The sequence below is a fragment of the Chiloscyllium plagiosum genome, chromosome 1 (genome assembly GCF_004010195.1).
Source record: "Chiloscyllium plagiosum isolate BGI_BamShark_2017 chromosome 1, ASM401019v2, whole genome shotgun sequence".
Classification (NCBI taxonomy): Eukaryota; Metazoa; Chordata; class Chondrichthyes; order Orectolobiformes; family Hemiscylliidae; genus Chiloscyllium; species Chiloscyllium plagiosum.
Window position 1 is genome coordinate 130,215,779 of NC_057710.1, and position 12,551 is coordinate 130,228,329.

General features: G+C 40.8%; 1 protein-coding gene across 13 annotated transcripts in view; it reads right to left on the bottom strand.

Annotated features, from left to right (window-relative positions):
- Nucleotides 1-12,551, bottom strand: part of LOC122553234 (bifunctional heparan sulfate N-deacetylase/N-sulfotransferase 4-like) — an 879,937-nt gene that overhangs the window by 43,878 nt on the left and 823,508 nt on the right. The gene's annotated exons all lie outside the window — the stretch shown is intronic.

Below are 12,551 nucleotides of genomic sequence, written 5' to 3' on the forward strand. Positions count from 1 at the left end.
TCATACATACAGACTAGTTAATGTACTGTGGCTTTATAACAACTTCTAATTATATTGGTATTGTTCTTTTAATGTCGTGAAATGTCCCAAGACATTTCACAGGAATGATTCACAGGATAATGAAGATTCCAATGATCCAATAATGTGAATCTTTCTCCCCTGCACCAGCTCCTCAGTCACACATTCATCTGCTCTATCCATGTATTCCTATCCTCACTAGCTTGTGGGTCCAGACATTACTACCCTTGAGGACCTCCTTTTTAAATTCCTGCCTAACTTCTTATATTCTCTCCTCAGAATTTCATCCTTTTCTCTTCCTAGTTTGTTAGTTCCAATATGCCCAACCACCTCCTGCTGGTCCCTCTCCCATTTGAAATCTCTTCTGGAGTAGAAGTGACCTGTATAAGATGGATGGATTGCATCTGAATTGGAAGGGGGCTAATATACTAGATTTCTAGATGGGAGATTTGCTAGAGCTATTTGGGAGTATTTAAACCAGTATGTGGGGGTGAGGTTGCTGGGTGGGACCCAAGGAAATAGTGAGGAAAGAGATCAGTCTGTGACTGGTACAGTTGAGAAAAGGAGCAAGTCAAACAGTCAGGGCAGGCAGAAACAAAGCAGAGAATGAGGTAGGACTGATAAATTAAATTGCATTTATTTCAATGTATGAGGCCTAACTGGTAAGGCAGATGAACTCAGGGCATGGGATAGGGATATCATAGCAATTACAAAGACATTGCTCAGGGATGGACAGGACTGGCATCTTCATGTTCCAGCATATAGATGCTATAGGACAGACAGAAAAGGGAGCAAGAGAGGAGGGGGAGTGGCATTTTTGATTAAGGATAACATTACAGCAGTACTCAGGGAGGATATTCCTGGGAATACATCCAGGGAAGTTATTTGAGTGGAACTGAGAAATAAGAAAGGGATGATCACCTTATTGGATTGTACTATAGACCCCCAATAGTAAGTGGGAAATTGAGAAACAAATTTATAAGGTGTCAGTTACTTGTAAGAATAATAGGGTGGCTATGGTAGAGGATTTTAACTTTCCAAACATAGACCGGATTGCTATATGGCCCTTGACTGGCTTGGATGGAGAGGAATTTGTGTACAAGAAAATTTTTTGATTCAGTATGTGAACGTATCTAATAGAGAAGATACAAAACTTGACCTCCTCTTGGGAAATAAGGCAGGGCAGGTGACTGAGGACCATTTTGTGACCAGTGACCATAATTCTACTAGTTTTTAAATAGTGACAGAAAAGGGACAAACCAGATCTAAAAGTTAAAGTTCTAAAGTGGAGGAAGACCAATTTTGATGGTATTCGGTAAAGAAGTTTCAAAAGCTGACTGGGGGCACATATTTGCAGGTAATGGGATGGCTGGAAATGGGAAGCCTACGGAAATGAGATAACGAGAGTCCAGAGACAGAATATTCCCGTTAGGGTGAAAGACAAAACTGGTAGATGTAGAGAATGCAGGGAATGCTGGATGACTAGAGAAATTGAGGTTTTGGTTAAGAAGAAGAAGAAAGCGTATGTCAGGTATAGACAGGATAGATCGAGTTAATCCTTGGAAGAGTATAAAGGCACTAGGAGTATACGTAGAAGGGAAATCATGTGGGCAAAAAGGGGACATGAGATAGCTTTGGCAAATAGTTTTAAGAAGAATCCAAAGGGATTCTACAAATGCATTGACAAGAGAGTATCTAGGAGAGAATAGGACCCAATAAAGATCTGCAAGGCCGCCTATGTGTGGAATTGAAGTACGAAACAATTATTTTGCATCAGTGTTTACTGTGGAAAAGGATATAGAAGATAGAGAACATGGGGGAATAAATAGCAACATCTTGAAAAATGTCCATATTACAGAGGAGGATTGTGCTGGATATCTTAAAATGCATAAAGGTGGATAAATCCCAGGGATCATCAGGTGTATCCTAGAACTCTGTGGGAAGCTAGGGAAGTGATTGCTGTGCCCCTTGCTAAGATATTTGTATCATCGATCGACACAGGTGAGGTGCTCAAAGTCTGGAGGTTGGTTAATGTGGTGCCACTATTTAAGAAAGGTGGCAAGAAAAAGTCAGGGAACTATAGACCGGTGAGCCTGACATTGGTGGTGGGCAAGTTGTTGGAGGGAATACGGAGGAACAAGATTTACATGTATTTGATAGGCAAGGACTGATTAGAGATAGTCCCATTGTGCATGGGAAATTGTGTGTCACCAACTTGATTGTTTTTTTGAAGAAGTAACAAAGAGGATTGATGAAGGCAGAGCAATGGACATGATCTACATGGACTTCAGTAAGGCATTCAACAAGGTTCCTCATGGTAGACTGGTTAGCAAGGTTAGATCACATGGAATACAGGGAGAACTAGTCATTTAGATACAGAATTGGCTCAAAGGTAGAAGACAGAGGGTGGTGGTGGAGGGTTGCTTTTCAGAATGGAGGCCTGTGACCAGTGGCATGGCACAGGATCAATGCTGGGTCCACTGCTTTTCGTCATTTATGTAAATGATTTGGATATGAACGTAACAGGTATGGTTAGTAAGTTTCTAGATGACACCAAAATTGGGGGAGTCCAAACTAGAGGGCATAAGTTTAAGGTGAGAGGGGAAATGTTTGAAAGGGATCTAAGGGGGAAATTTTTCACACAGAGGATGGAAAGTATGGAATCACTTGCTAGAAATGGTCAAGACTGGTACAATTACACCATTTAAAAGGCATCTGGAAGGGTATAGGAATAGGAAGGATTTAGATAGATGTGGGCTAAATGCTGGCAAATGCAACTAGATCTACTTAGGATATCTAGTCAGCATGGATAGATTGGAGCGAAGGTTCTGTTTCTGTGCTGTATATCTCTATAGCTATATGACTAAGTGTTATCATGAGGCTACAAGCCTCAAATGGAACCACCATTTTCAATGTAGCTCTGGACTGCTCAGTGTTTTGGGCCGTCTATAAATCTGGACTCAGTACCTACTGCATATAGTTTACCAACTCGCCCCCACAGATGGAGATGTATATGACCTTTGCAGTGTCTGCCTACCCTGAGAGGCAACAATCTTTCCTCAGCTTCCCCAATGCCCCCAGGCCTTCTTGTCCCTTCTTCATCTCCAGTCTGGCACTGAAGGTTAATTCTATCAGACTGTTCAGTCAGCCTCTCAATATGGCTGGCTGCGGCTTGAAAACAGCAATATAAATGCCAATCAGTTCAACAACAAATTTGGTCTCCTGAGCTTCCTATTGCTTCCTCCTCAGCTCCAAGTTAATATTGAGCACATTCATTCTATTTTTATGTGGATGGTACCTGAGTATTTCCAACGTTACTGACAGACAATACAGAACAAATCAACTTGACAGAAACATGCAGCTCTAAATATCTGTCAATTCAAGAGGCAACTGTTACTTGTTCAAATAATAAACATGTCTTTTCACCTCATTGCTATGCTGAGCCAAGAAGCAATTTTAAATGATCTCAGAATATGAGGTTTATGAAATCTCATCACACAGTTTAGGCCTTATTAAGCTTAGCTTAAATAAGAGTGACAACTCTGTGTATTTGGTAGGCAGATTGAAAATGTGTTTGCATTTCTTTTTACCAGTTTAAATCATAGATATTGTCTTTTATACATATTCAATACAAAAAAATGTCAAACATAAAATATTTCGCCTTGCTTTTGCTTAGTTTAAGCTCAGTACTGCTCCTGTGCTGGGAAAGTGTGTCCAATACAATAACACAGAATAAAGGACAGCTCTGAACCATGACTATTGCTGCAGGAAACCACCAGAGGGTGCTAAGTGTGCTATAACTACTCAAATCTCAACATTAGCATGGCACCCATTCTACTTCTGGGGAACGGAGAAGAGATAGCAATGGCAGATGGAGGGACTGGGGTCAAGTGGAAGAGGGCTCAGCTACGATTCACCAACATTTAACCCAGGATCTCCAGCTCCAAACTACTCCATTCAGTCAGCTTTTCTCCAAACCACCCACATCTCCATTCTACACACAAAAAAAGTTCAGAGCAGTCATATTTTGAACGTGTATACATACTAATGTCTTTTAAAACTTACAATAAAACTATTCTTTAGCCCAGGTGGTTACTAGTCCACGTACGGGTTCTTCCACCACCTTCATTTCAGTATTACAGATCTATTGCATGATCGTTGCACTTAGGCATCTTCTGATGTGATCTGGCAAGATAAACTAACCACCATTGAGCTTCCTGTGGTTTTATACTTGGGTATTAAAGTGAATTAATTAACATTAGAATTTACATTGGAACCACTGAAGCATTATATGTAAATAACTAGAGATAATTTAGTCCAACTATCTGGTGATACCTTGGCTGCAGTTATTTACTTGACACATCTAAACTAATCAGAAAGACAGAGATCTAGAATCATAGAATCCCTACAGTGTGAAAACAGGCCATTTGGCCCAATAAGTCCACACTGATCTCTGAAGAGTAACCCATCCAGACCCATTCCCCTCCCCTATGACTTTACACTTACCCTGACTAATGCATCTAACTTACACTTTCTGAACACTATGGGCAATTTAGCATGGCCAATTCTCCTAACCTGCACAGATTTGGATTGTGGGAGGAGACTGGAGCACCCGGAGAAAACCCATGCAGACATGGGGAGAATGTGCAAGCTCCACACAGACAGTTGCCCAAGGCTGGAATCAAACCCTGGTCCCTGGCGCTGTGAGGCAGCAGTGCTAACCACTGAGCCACCTTGCTGCACCTTGTTATAGATGGTAGCACATATCTGTTTTCATTTGGTTAAACCTTATAAAATGGCCCATGTATGTATTCCAGAAACCACTGTGCTTATGTTAAGAAGCATCACTTGCTTAAGCTTTGTTTTAGTTTCAGTGAACCTGGAACTTATCAGATACCAGTCAACAATAATTACTAGAATGCCCTTCTTAGTGAGTCGTTCTGTATTAAAATGGAAGAGAAAGAGAAGCAACAGCCATAGGATGCTGCAAGTACCAAATTAGAAGACAGAAGCCCATATTTTACCTAGTTAAAAATCACACAATGCTTAACAGGTTATATCTAACAGGTTTATTTGGAAGCACTAGCTTTCGGAGCGCTGCTCCTTCATCAGGCGGTTGTGGAGAATAAGATTGTAGGACACAGAATTTATAGCAAAAATTTACAGTGGGATGTAACTGAAATTATATATTGAAAAAGACCTGGACTGTTTGTTCAGCATCGTATCTTTTCAAATGGGCATGTTGGTTTCAGTTCTTTCATTTGTAAATCCCAGAACAATCTTAAAGTTATATTGTCAAGTGAACTTTAACAATAGGTGCCATGTTGGCCCAGATAATGCATTGAAGGTGTGAAGTGCCCTGTGTGAGGCTGACTGTGCCTTGATGTTCAGACTGATTCTAATCTAAAAAACGGGATAGACAGAATCTTATGTGGATTCATGCAGTTTTTGAGCAAAGTAAAATGTAATTCTGCAAGTACAAATTCACCCCACAAACTTATATGGGCATGGGCGTGTACGCGTATGGGTGTGAGTGGGGGGTGGGAGGTGGGGTGGGTATGAGTGTCTGCGAGAAAGAGTGTCTATGTGTGTGTGTAGTGCAGTGGGCTCACCTGTAGTGTGACATGAACCCAAGATTCTTCTCACAGACTTATACCCCTTTACACTCACACTCAACACATACACACACACATTCACACACAGACACTCATAAACCCCCATCCACACACACACTCCTACATGCGCACACACACTTATATAAGTTTGTGGGGTGAATTTTGAATTTGCAGAATTACATTTTATTTTGCTCAAAAACTGCATGAATCCATGTAAGATTCTTTAAACCCCCTTTTTAGATTAGAATCAGTCTGAACATTGGGGCGCAGACAGCCTCACACAGGGCACCTCACACCTTCAATTCATTATCTGGGCCGACATGACACCTATTTCACTTGAGAATGTAACTTTAAGAAAGCTCTAAAATTTACATATGAAAGAACTGAAACCGACATGCTCATTCTAAAAGGTGAGAGACTTAACAAACAATCCAGGTCTTTTTCAATATATAATTTCAATTACATTTCACTGTAAACTTTTGCTATAAATTCTGTCTTATGATCTTATACTCCACAACTACCTGATGAAGGAGCAGCGCTCCGAAAGCTAATGCTTCCAAATAAACGTATTATACTATAACCTGGTGTTGTGTGATTTTTAACTTTGTACACCCCAGTCCAACACCGGCATCTCCAAATCATATTTTTTTTGTTGGTGCATCCTGTTTGCATAAAGAAAATGAGTTGTGTGTGGGGGAGCTGCACTAGCATTTTATAGCCATGCATTTGTTCATGGTAAGAGTTCATGACCTCAAATAGATACAAGGTCTGCAGTCAGCCTCTGCTGGAAGCAGTGGTCAGTCTGGAAAGGCTGAACTCTCAGCTGAATATATTCCTTTCTGAATGACTGCTCTGTACGGGTCCTCTCATTTTTGGAGCAAGCCCTGACTAATGGGTGGACAACTGGCCAAGCCAGTTGTTTCAAAGTTGTTGTCCTGCATTTAGTTTTGCTGATGTGACAGTAATACAGGAATACATTAAGGTGAAGCTACGTATCCATCAGCAATAAAAGAAAGAAACAAGGACAGGAACAGAATTTTTCATTTCCCCTACCGGGAGCTTTACCACCCCACGATGCCCAATTACACCCCAATCCCATAAGGCTATTACACAAGTATATCTGACAGTCTCACATTGTAATGGAGGGACCACATGCTGTCTCAGTTGTGAAAGCAGGTGAGCCTTAGTTAGTTATCTGTGTGCCACAGTTGGGCTCTGGACAAGATAACTATGCACCACCTTTCCCACCAATGATAAAATGCCAGTGCCTGTGGAAAGTCAATGGACATACCATCACATTCTCATGTGGGTTTTTTCTTGTCACCAGCAGGGTATTTTCCCTGATACAATAATGTTATCCCTCTTAACGTAAGAAACTAGGTGTGGTTATCAGGATACCGAAGAATCCAACACACATTTATGATAGGGTCAATTATACACAAACATTACTTTCCTCAGATATCTGATGTCTGGTCGAATATTAAATTACAGTATATGTTTACAACAGAGTGGCATTCTTTCAATATGGTGGCATGCTCTAAGTGATCTGAGTTAAGATGGAGAATGCTATTTTTATATCCTTACATCACATGCTATGATACCACGACAATGCCACGAGAATGTCTCCAAAGGTATACTGAGACACGGACCGTGAGTTATAACTGAACCCTTTCAGCATGCCTCCACTTGCCCTCATCTAATATTGTTCCTCACTCCTCTGCCTTACCTCACAGTCCATTTGCTGACGCCCTGCAAAATCTTGGTCATGAAACTACTTCAACAACTGAATATATTTTAATCTGTGTGGAAGGATTTTGATTCTGCTTTCCCATTTATTTTGAGGTCACCTTGGAAATTTGCCCATCTGATACAACCTACAATTTATTACTATTTAGCTTAATGTAACCTTTCACTAGGAGAGTGAAGTTGAGGATTATCAAATCAGCCATGATCTAATTGATTGGAGGAGTTGACTCAGTGGGCTAATTGACTCACTTCTGCTCCTACATCTTATGGTCTCACTGGGATCTACTCCAAGTAGCTACTTATACACTTAATCCAAACACATAAGAACTCCAATCCTGTGCAGATCAGCTGGTGGAAGTATTCTCTAACATCTCTAACTTCTCCTTACTACAATCTGAAAATCCCCATTTCAACAAGAACACCATTGTCCGATGCCAAAGAAAAATCATGCAACATGCCTCAACGACTACCGCCCGGTGGCTCTGACCTCCATAATTATAAAGTGCTTAAAAAGGTTGGTCATGACTCACATCAACTCCAGCTTACCAGATCGCCTTAAACCTTTGCAATTCATCTACTATAACAACAAGTCTACGGCAGATGCCATGACGCTATACTCATTGCTGGAACATCTGGATGACAAGGATATCTAGGTCAGGATCCTCCTTGTTGACTACAGTTCCGCCTTCAACACCATAATTCCAAATAAATTCCCAGTCCATCACGCAAACTAGCCTTGATCCATTGACTCCACCTACAGTTCCTGCTACCATTATAACCCAAGACCCCTCCCACCTTGGTTACACTCTCTTTCACTCTCTTCCGTCAGGTAGAAGAATGAAAAGTTCAAGAACAACTTCTTCCCTGCTGTTATCAGACTTTTGAACAGACCTCTCAAATGTTAAAATTGATCTCTCTCTCTCTGCAGCTGTATTCTGTACTCTGTCTTCTAACCTAATGCACTTTCCATGATATGATCTACCCATTGGACACATGAAATAACACTATTCACTGTATCTTGGTACATGTGATAACAACAATAAATCAAACTCAAACTCATAGACAGTAGGGTAGATTTTTCAATTGACTATGAATTCTGCCTCTGTGCTATAAAGAGAGTTTCTAGTTTCAATCTTTCTTTGAGGAGGGATGTTGCATGATTTTATCAGAAATTACACTCAAGCATATGAAATTAAGCACACATTCTATTAGAACTTGGCAGAATAGTTTCAGAACTGATTTTACTGTAAATGACTTGCAACTTTATAATCTCAAATATCCTGAAGAATTTATTTTTTCTTTACATGAATACAAAATTGTTACAAACTTGTAATGTTTGCCTGTAGGGTTATTCTTCTGTGGGTCAAAGATGTAACATGGAAAACCATAAATGTAAAACAAAATTAAGATGGAACAATTATATTTTAAAAGGTGCCTTGAAGAAGTATGTAAAGGCTTTACCCTTTTCACAGAATTTAGTTTGGATGTTTTAAAAACTGTATTGATGTATTGTTGGCACACAAATAATTTTTGGCACTGTGTAATTTTGTCACATGATACCGCCAATAGATTTTATGTTCATGGCAGCATGAAGCTCAGAAGCCCATTGACACTTGTTTTTTAAAAGATGTGCTAATCCACAAGAAAAGTCAAAGACCAACCAGGAAAAGATTTTTGACTTGACTACTTCTTTAACAATGGGGTGAAACTAAATATTATATATATTTTCCAGATGGAAATCAGCCACCAAAAAAGACCAGTTTCATGAGATTATGCGTGCTTGCATTTCCACCCAATTTACCTTCAGTTTTAGGTTGTGGTTCATGAGATGGTGACTGGTGCTTCCACGCTTCCTAATTTCCTCCAGCCACATAGCACTCAGATCACTGTACCTCTCACTTCTTGTGCAGTCTCAATTTTCATTGTTCCACCATTGAAGTGTATGGCTTTGGGTGCCTTGGAATTCCTTTCCCAAAGGTCTCCAACATGTTTTCCGCCTTTAAGTTGTTTTTAAAACCTACCCAATGGCCCTGCCCTGACACTTCCGCAATGATTCCATGTCAAATTCTGTCTGATGAGCTAGGGTGGTGTTTTGAAACATATTTCTGAAGGCCAAGGACCCATTTAAACACAAGTTGCTGTTGTTTAATCTCCGAGAAATCACTTCAGCAATTTGATGGCAAATTCTCAATACAATCCCGTGCAACTTGGAAATTTTACTCTGATCATCCTATTATCATCAACCATCTCTATTTCAGATGAGAGAATGTGTGCACTTTGCTGAGACTGCAAACAATTCTTAAATGTGTAAATCAAGAAAACTAATTACTCCCAGAAGGATCAATTAATATCATTCCCAAAAAGAGGGTTCCTCTTTCAATATTGGGTATGTGTAAGTTTGAGTTACAGGAGTGCAAATCCTTATCCACCTACGTATAGGGGGACAGGTACAGGTGACCTCTGTCCCTGACCACAAAGGTGATATAATTTAAATACCACATCTTTCAATTCACTCATTGTCAGACACCACGGTATTTGACTTTGGTGGATCATGTACATCAACACACAGCAACAGTGATGCAGAAATGGATGCAAATCACAATTAGGAAAGATGCATAACGAAGGATTAAATTAATATTGGTTATTTTACATATTAGCCAAAGTAAAAAATCTGACCCTTGTGCCCTGCCAATCATGGTGATAGATTTGCTGGTGAAAATGCCAGCATATCCTTAGATATGGGGTCTAAAATGCTCACAATATTCCAAGTGAGCCTCCGCAGTAGATCCTCATTTTTGTATTCTAGCCCTTTCGAAATCAATGCTAACATTGCTTTCCTAACTGCCAGATGAATCTACATGTTAACTTTTAAAAAATCTTGACCTAAGACTCCCAAGTCACTTTGTGTGTTGGATTTCCGATACCTTTCCTATTTAGAAAATAGTCTATGCCTCTATTCTTCCTACCAAAGTGCACAACCTCACACTTTCCAACATATTCCATCTGCTGCTTCTTTGCCCACTCTCCTAGCCTTTTTAACTTCTTCTGCAGCCTCCCTGCTTCCTCAACACTATCTGCCTCTCCACCTATCTTTGTGTTATCTACAAACTTAGCAACAATGTCCTGAATGTCTTTGTCCAGATGGCTAACGCATAACACTGACTCCTGTAGGACTCTATTAGCCACCAGTTGCCAATCTACAAAAGAGCCCTTTATCCCCACTCTTTGGTTTCTTCCAGTCAGCCATGCTAGTCATCCATGTTAGTTCCTTTCTCCTAATACCATGAGCTCTTATCTTATTCAGCAACCTCTTGTGTGGAACCTTGCCAAAGGCACCTGGAAATCCAAATCGATCATATCTATTAGCTCTCCTTTGTCTAACTTGCTCATTACCTCCTCAAAGAATTCTAACAGATTCATCAGGCATGACCTTCCCTTTCCTGAGGAAGGGCTTATGCCCGAAACGTCGATTCTCCTGTTCCCTGTTTCCTGCCTGACCTGCTGCGCTTTTCCAGCAACACATTTCCAGCTCTGATCTCCAGCATCTGCAGACCTCACTTTCTCCTTCCCTTGATGAAGTTGTGCTGAGTCAACCCTATTTGACCATGCGCTTCCAAGTACTCTGCAATCTCAACCTGAATCATGGATTCCATAATCTTACCAATGACCAAGGTCAGGCTAACACGCCTATAATTTCCTGACTTCAGCCTCATTCTCTTCTTAAACAGGAGTGTGACATCAACCATTTTCCAGTCCTCCAGGATCTTCCCTGACTCCAATGATTCCAGAAAGATCATCAACATTTCCACAATCTCCTCAGTGAGCTCCTCCTGGAGTGTAGTCCATCTGATCTGAGTTTTATCCACTTTCAAACCTTTTAGCTTCCCCAGTATCTCCTCCTTAATGATGGCCAAAACACTCACATCTGCCCCAACTCTCTTGCAACTAGTGTCTTCCACGATGCAAAGTAACTATTCAGTTCTTCTGCCATTTCTTTGTTCTCTGTTACTATTTCACCAGCCACATTTTCCAATGGTCCAATATACACTCTTGCCTGTCTCTTACCAGTATATATCTAAAATAACTCTTACAGTCTTCTTTCATATTACGTGGTTAGCTTAGTCTCATCTTCTTCCCTGCTGATTGATTTTTTTCAACGATTCTCTGTTGGTTTTTAAAGACTTCACAATCCTTCGGTTTCCTACTAATCTTCACCACATTTAAAGCTTTCTTCTTTTGCTTTTATGTTGCCCCTCACCTCCTTTTTCAGCTCGGGTTGCTCCATCCTCCTCTTAGCATGCTTTTCCTTCCTTGGGATGAATTTCAGCTGCACCTTCCAAACTACCCCGAGAAACTCCTGCCATTTTTGCTGCACTGTCTTTCCTGCCAGGGTCTCCTTCCAATCCAATCTGGCCAGTTCCTCCTTCATGTCTTCACAGTTGCCTTTACTCAATTGCAATATCGGCACATCTGATTCCAGCTTTTCACTCTCAAACTGCAGGGTGAATTCTATCATATTATGGTCACTACTCTCTAGGGGTTCGTTCACCTTCAGCTCCCTAATCTAGTCTGCCTCATTACACCTCACCATCAGGTGGTAATGCACAAAAAGGCAAGGCAAGACAGGGATGCAATGAGCATTGAAGTAGGCACTAAGTTAGTGATAAGAGAACAAATGAGCAATCCTGATATGTTGCCTAGACCAATACATAAGTTGGGTGCTCGTCCTGAACACAAAGTCTCCTCACTATAGGATTCCAATGAAAGGGTGCTCGTGCACTCAAAATGTGGCAGTGAAGTGCAGAAGTACACAAAGTGGATTGGAGATGTTCCATGATGGTGTTGAGAGGCTGGCATGTGTTGATGCCAGAGTCAATGGATGGAGGGCAAGTGTGATTGCTGCCCATAGAGTGTGCCCTAAAGTATTAGGTCTGGGTTCAGCGAGCTGGAGTTGCTGGGTAACTGCTGTGACTTCCATGTTGGGAATTGCCGGTGTCTGTTTTCTATCAGTGGGTGATGTATTGGGAGGCTGCATGGTCATGAGGTGAGACTAAATAATAATGAGTGCATTGATGAGTCATAATCCATGTTAATAGGCTTCTTGCCACAGAGTAGTGAAAATATCACTACATTCTCCAACGACTGGTTGAAAAATGGGACTTTTTGGTCTCA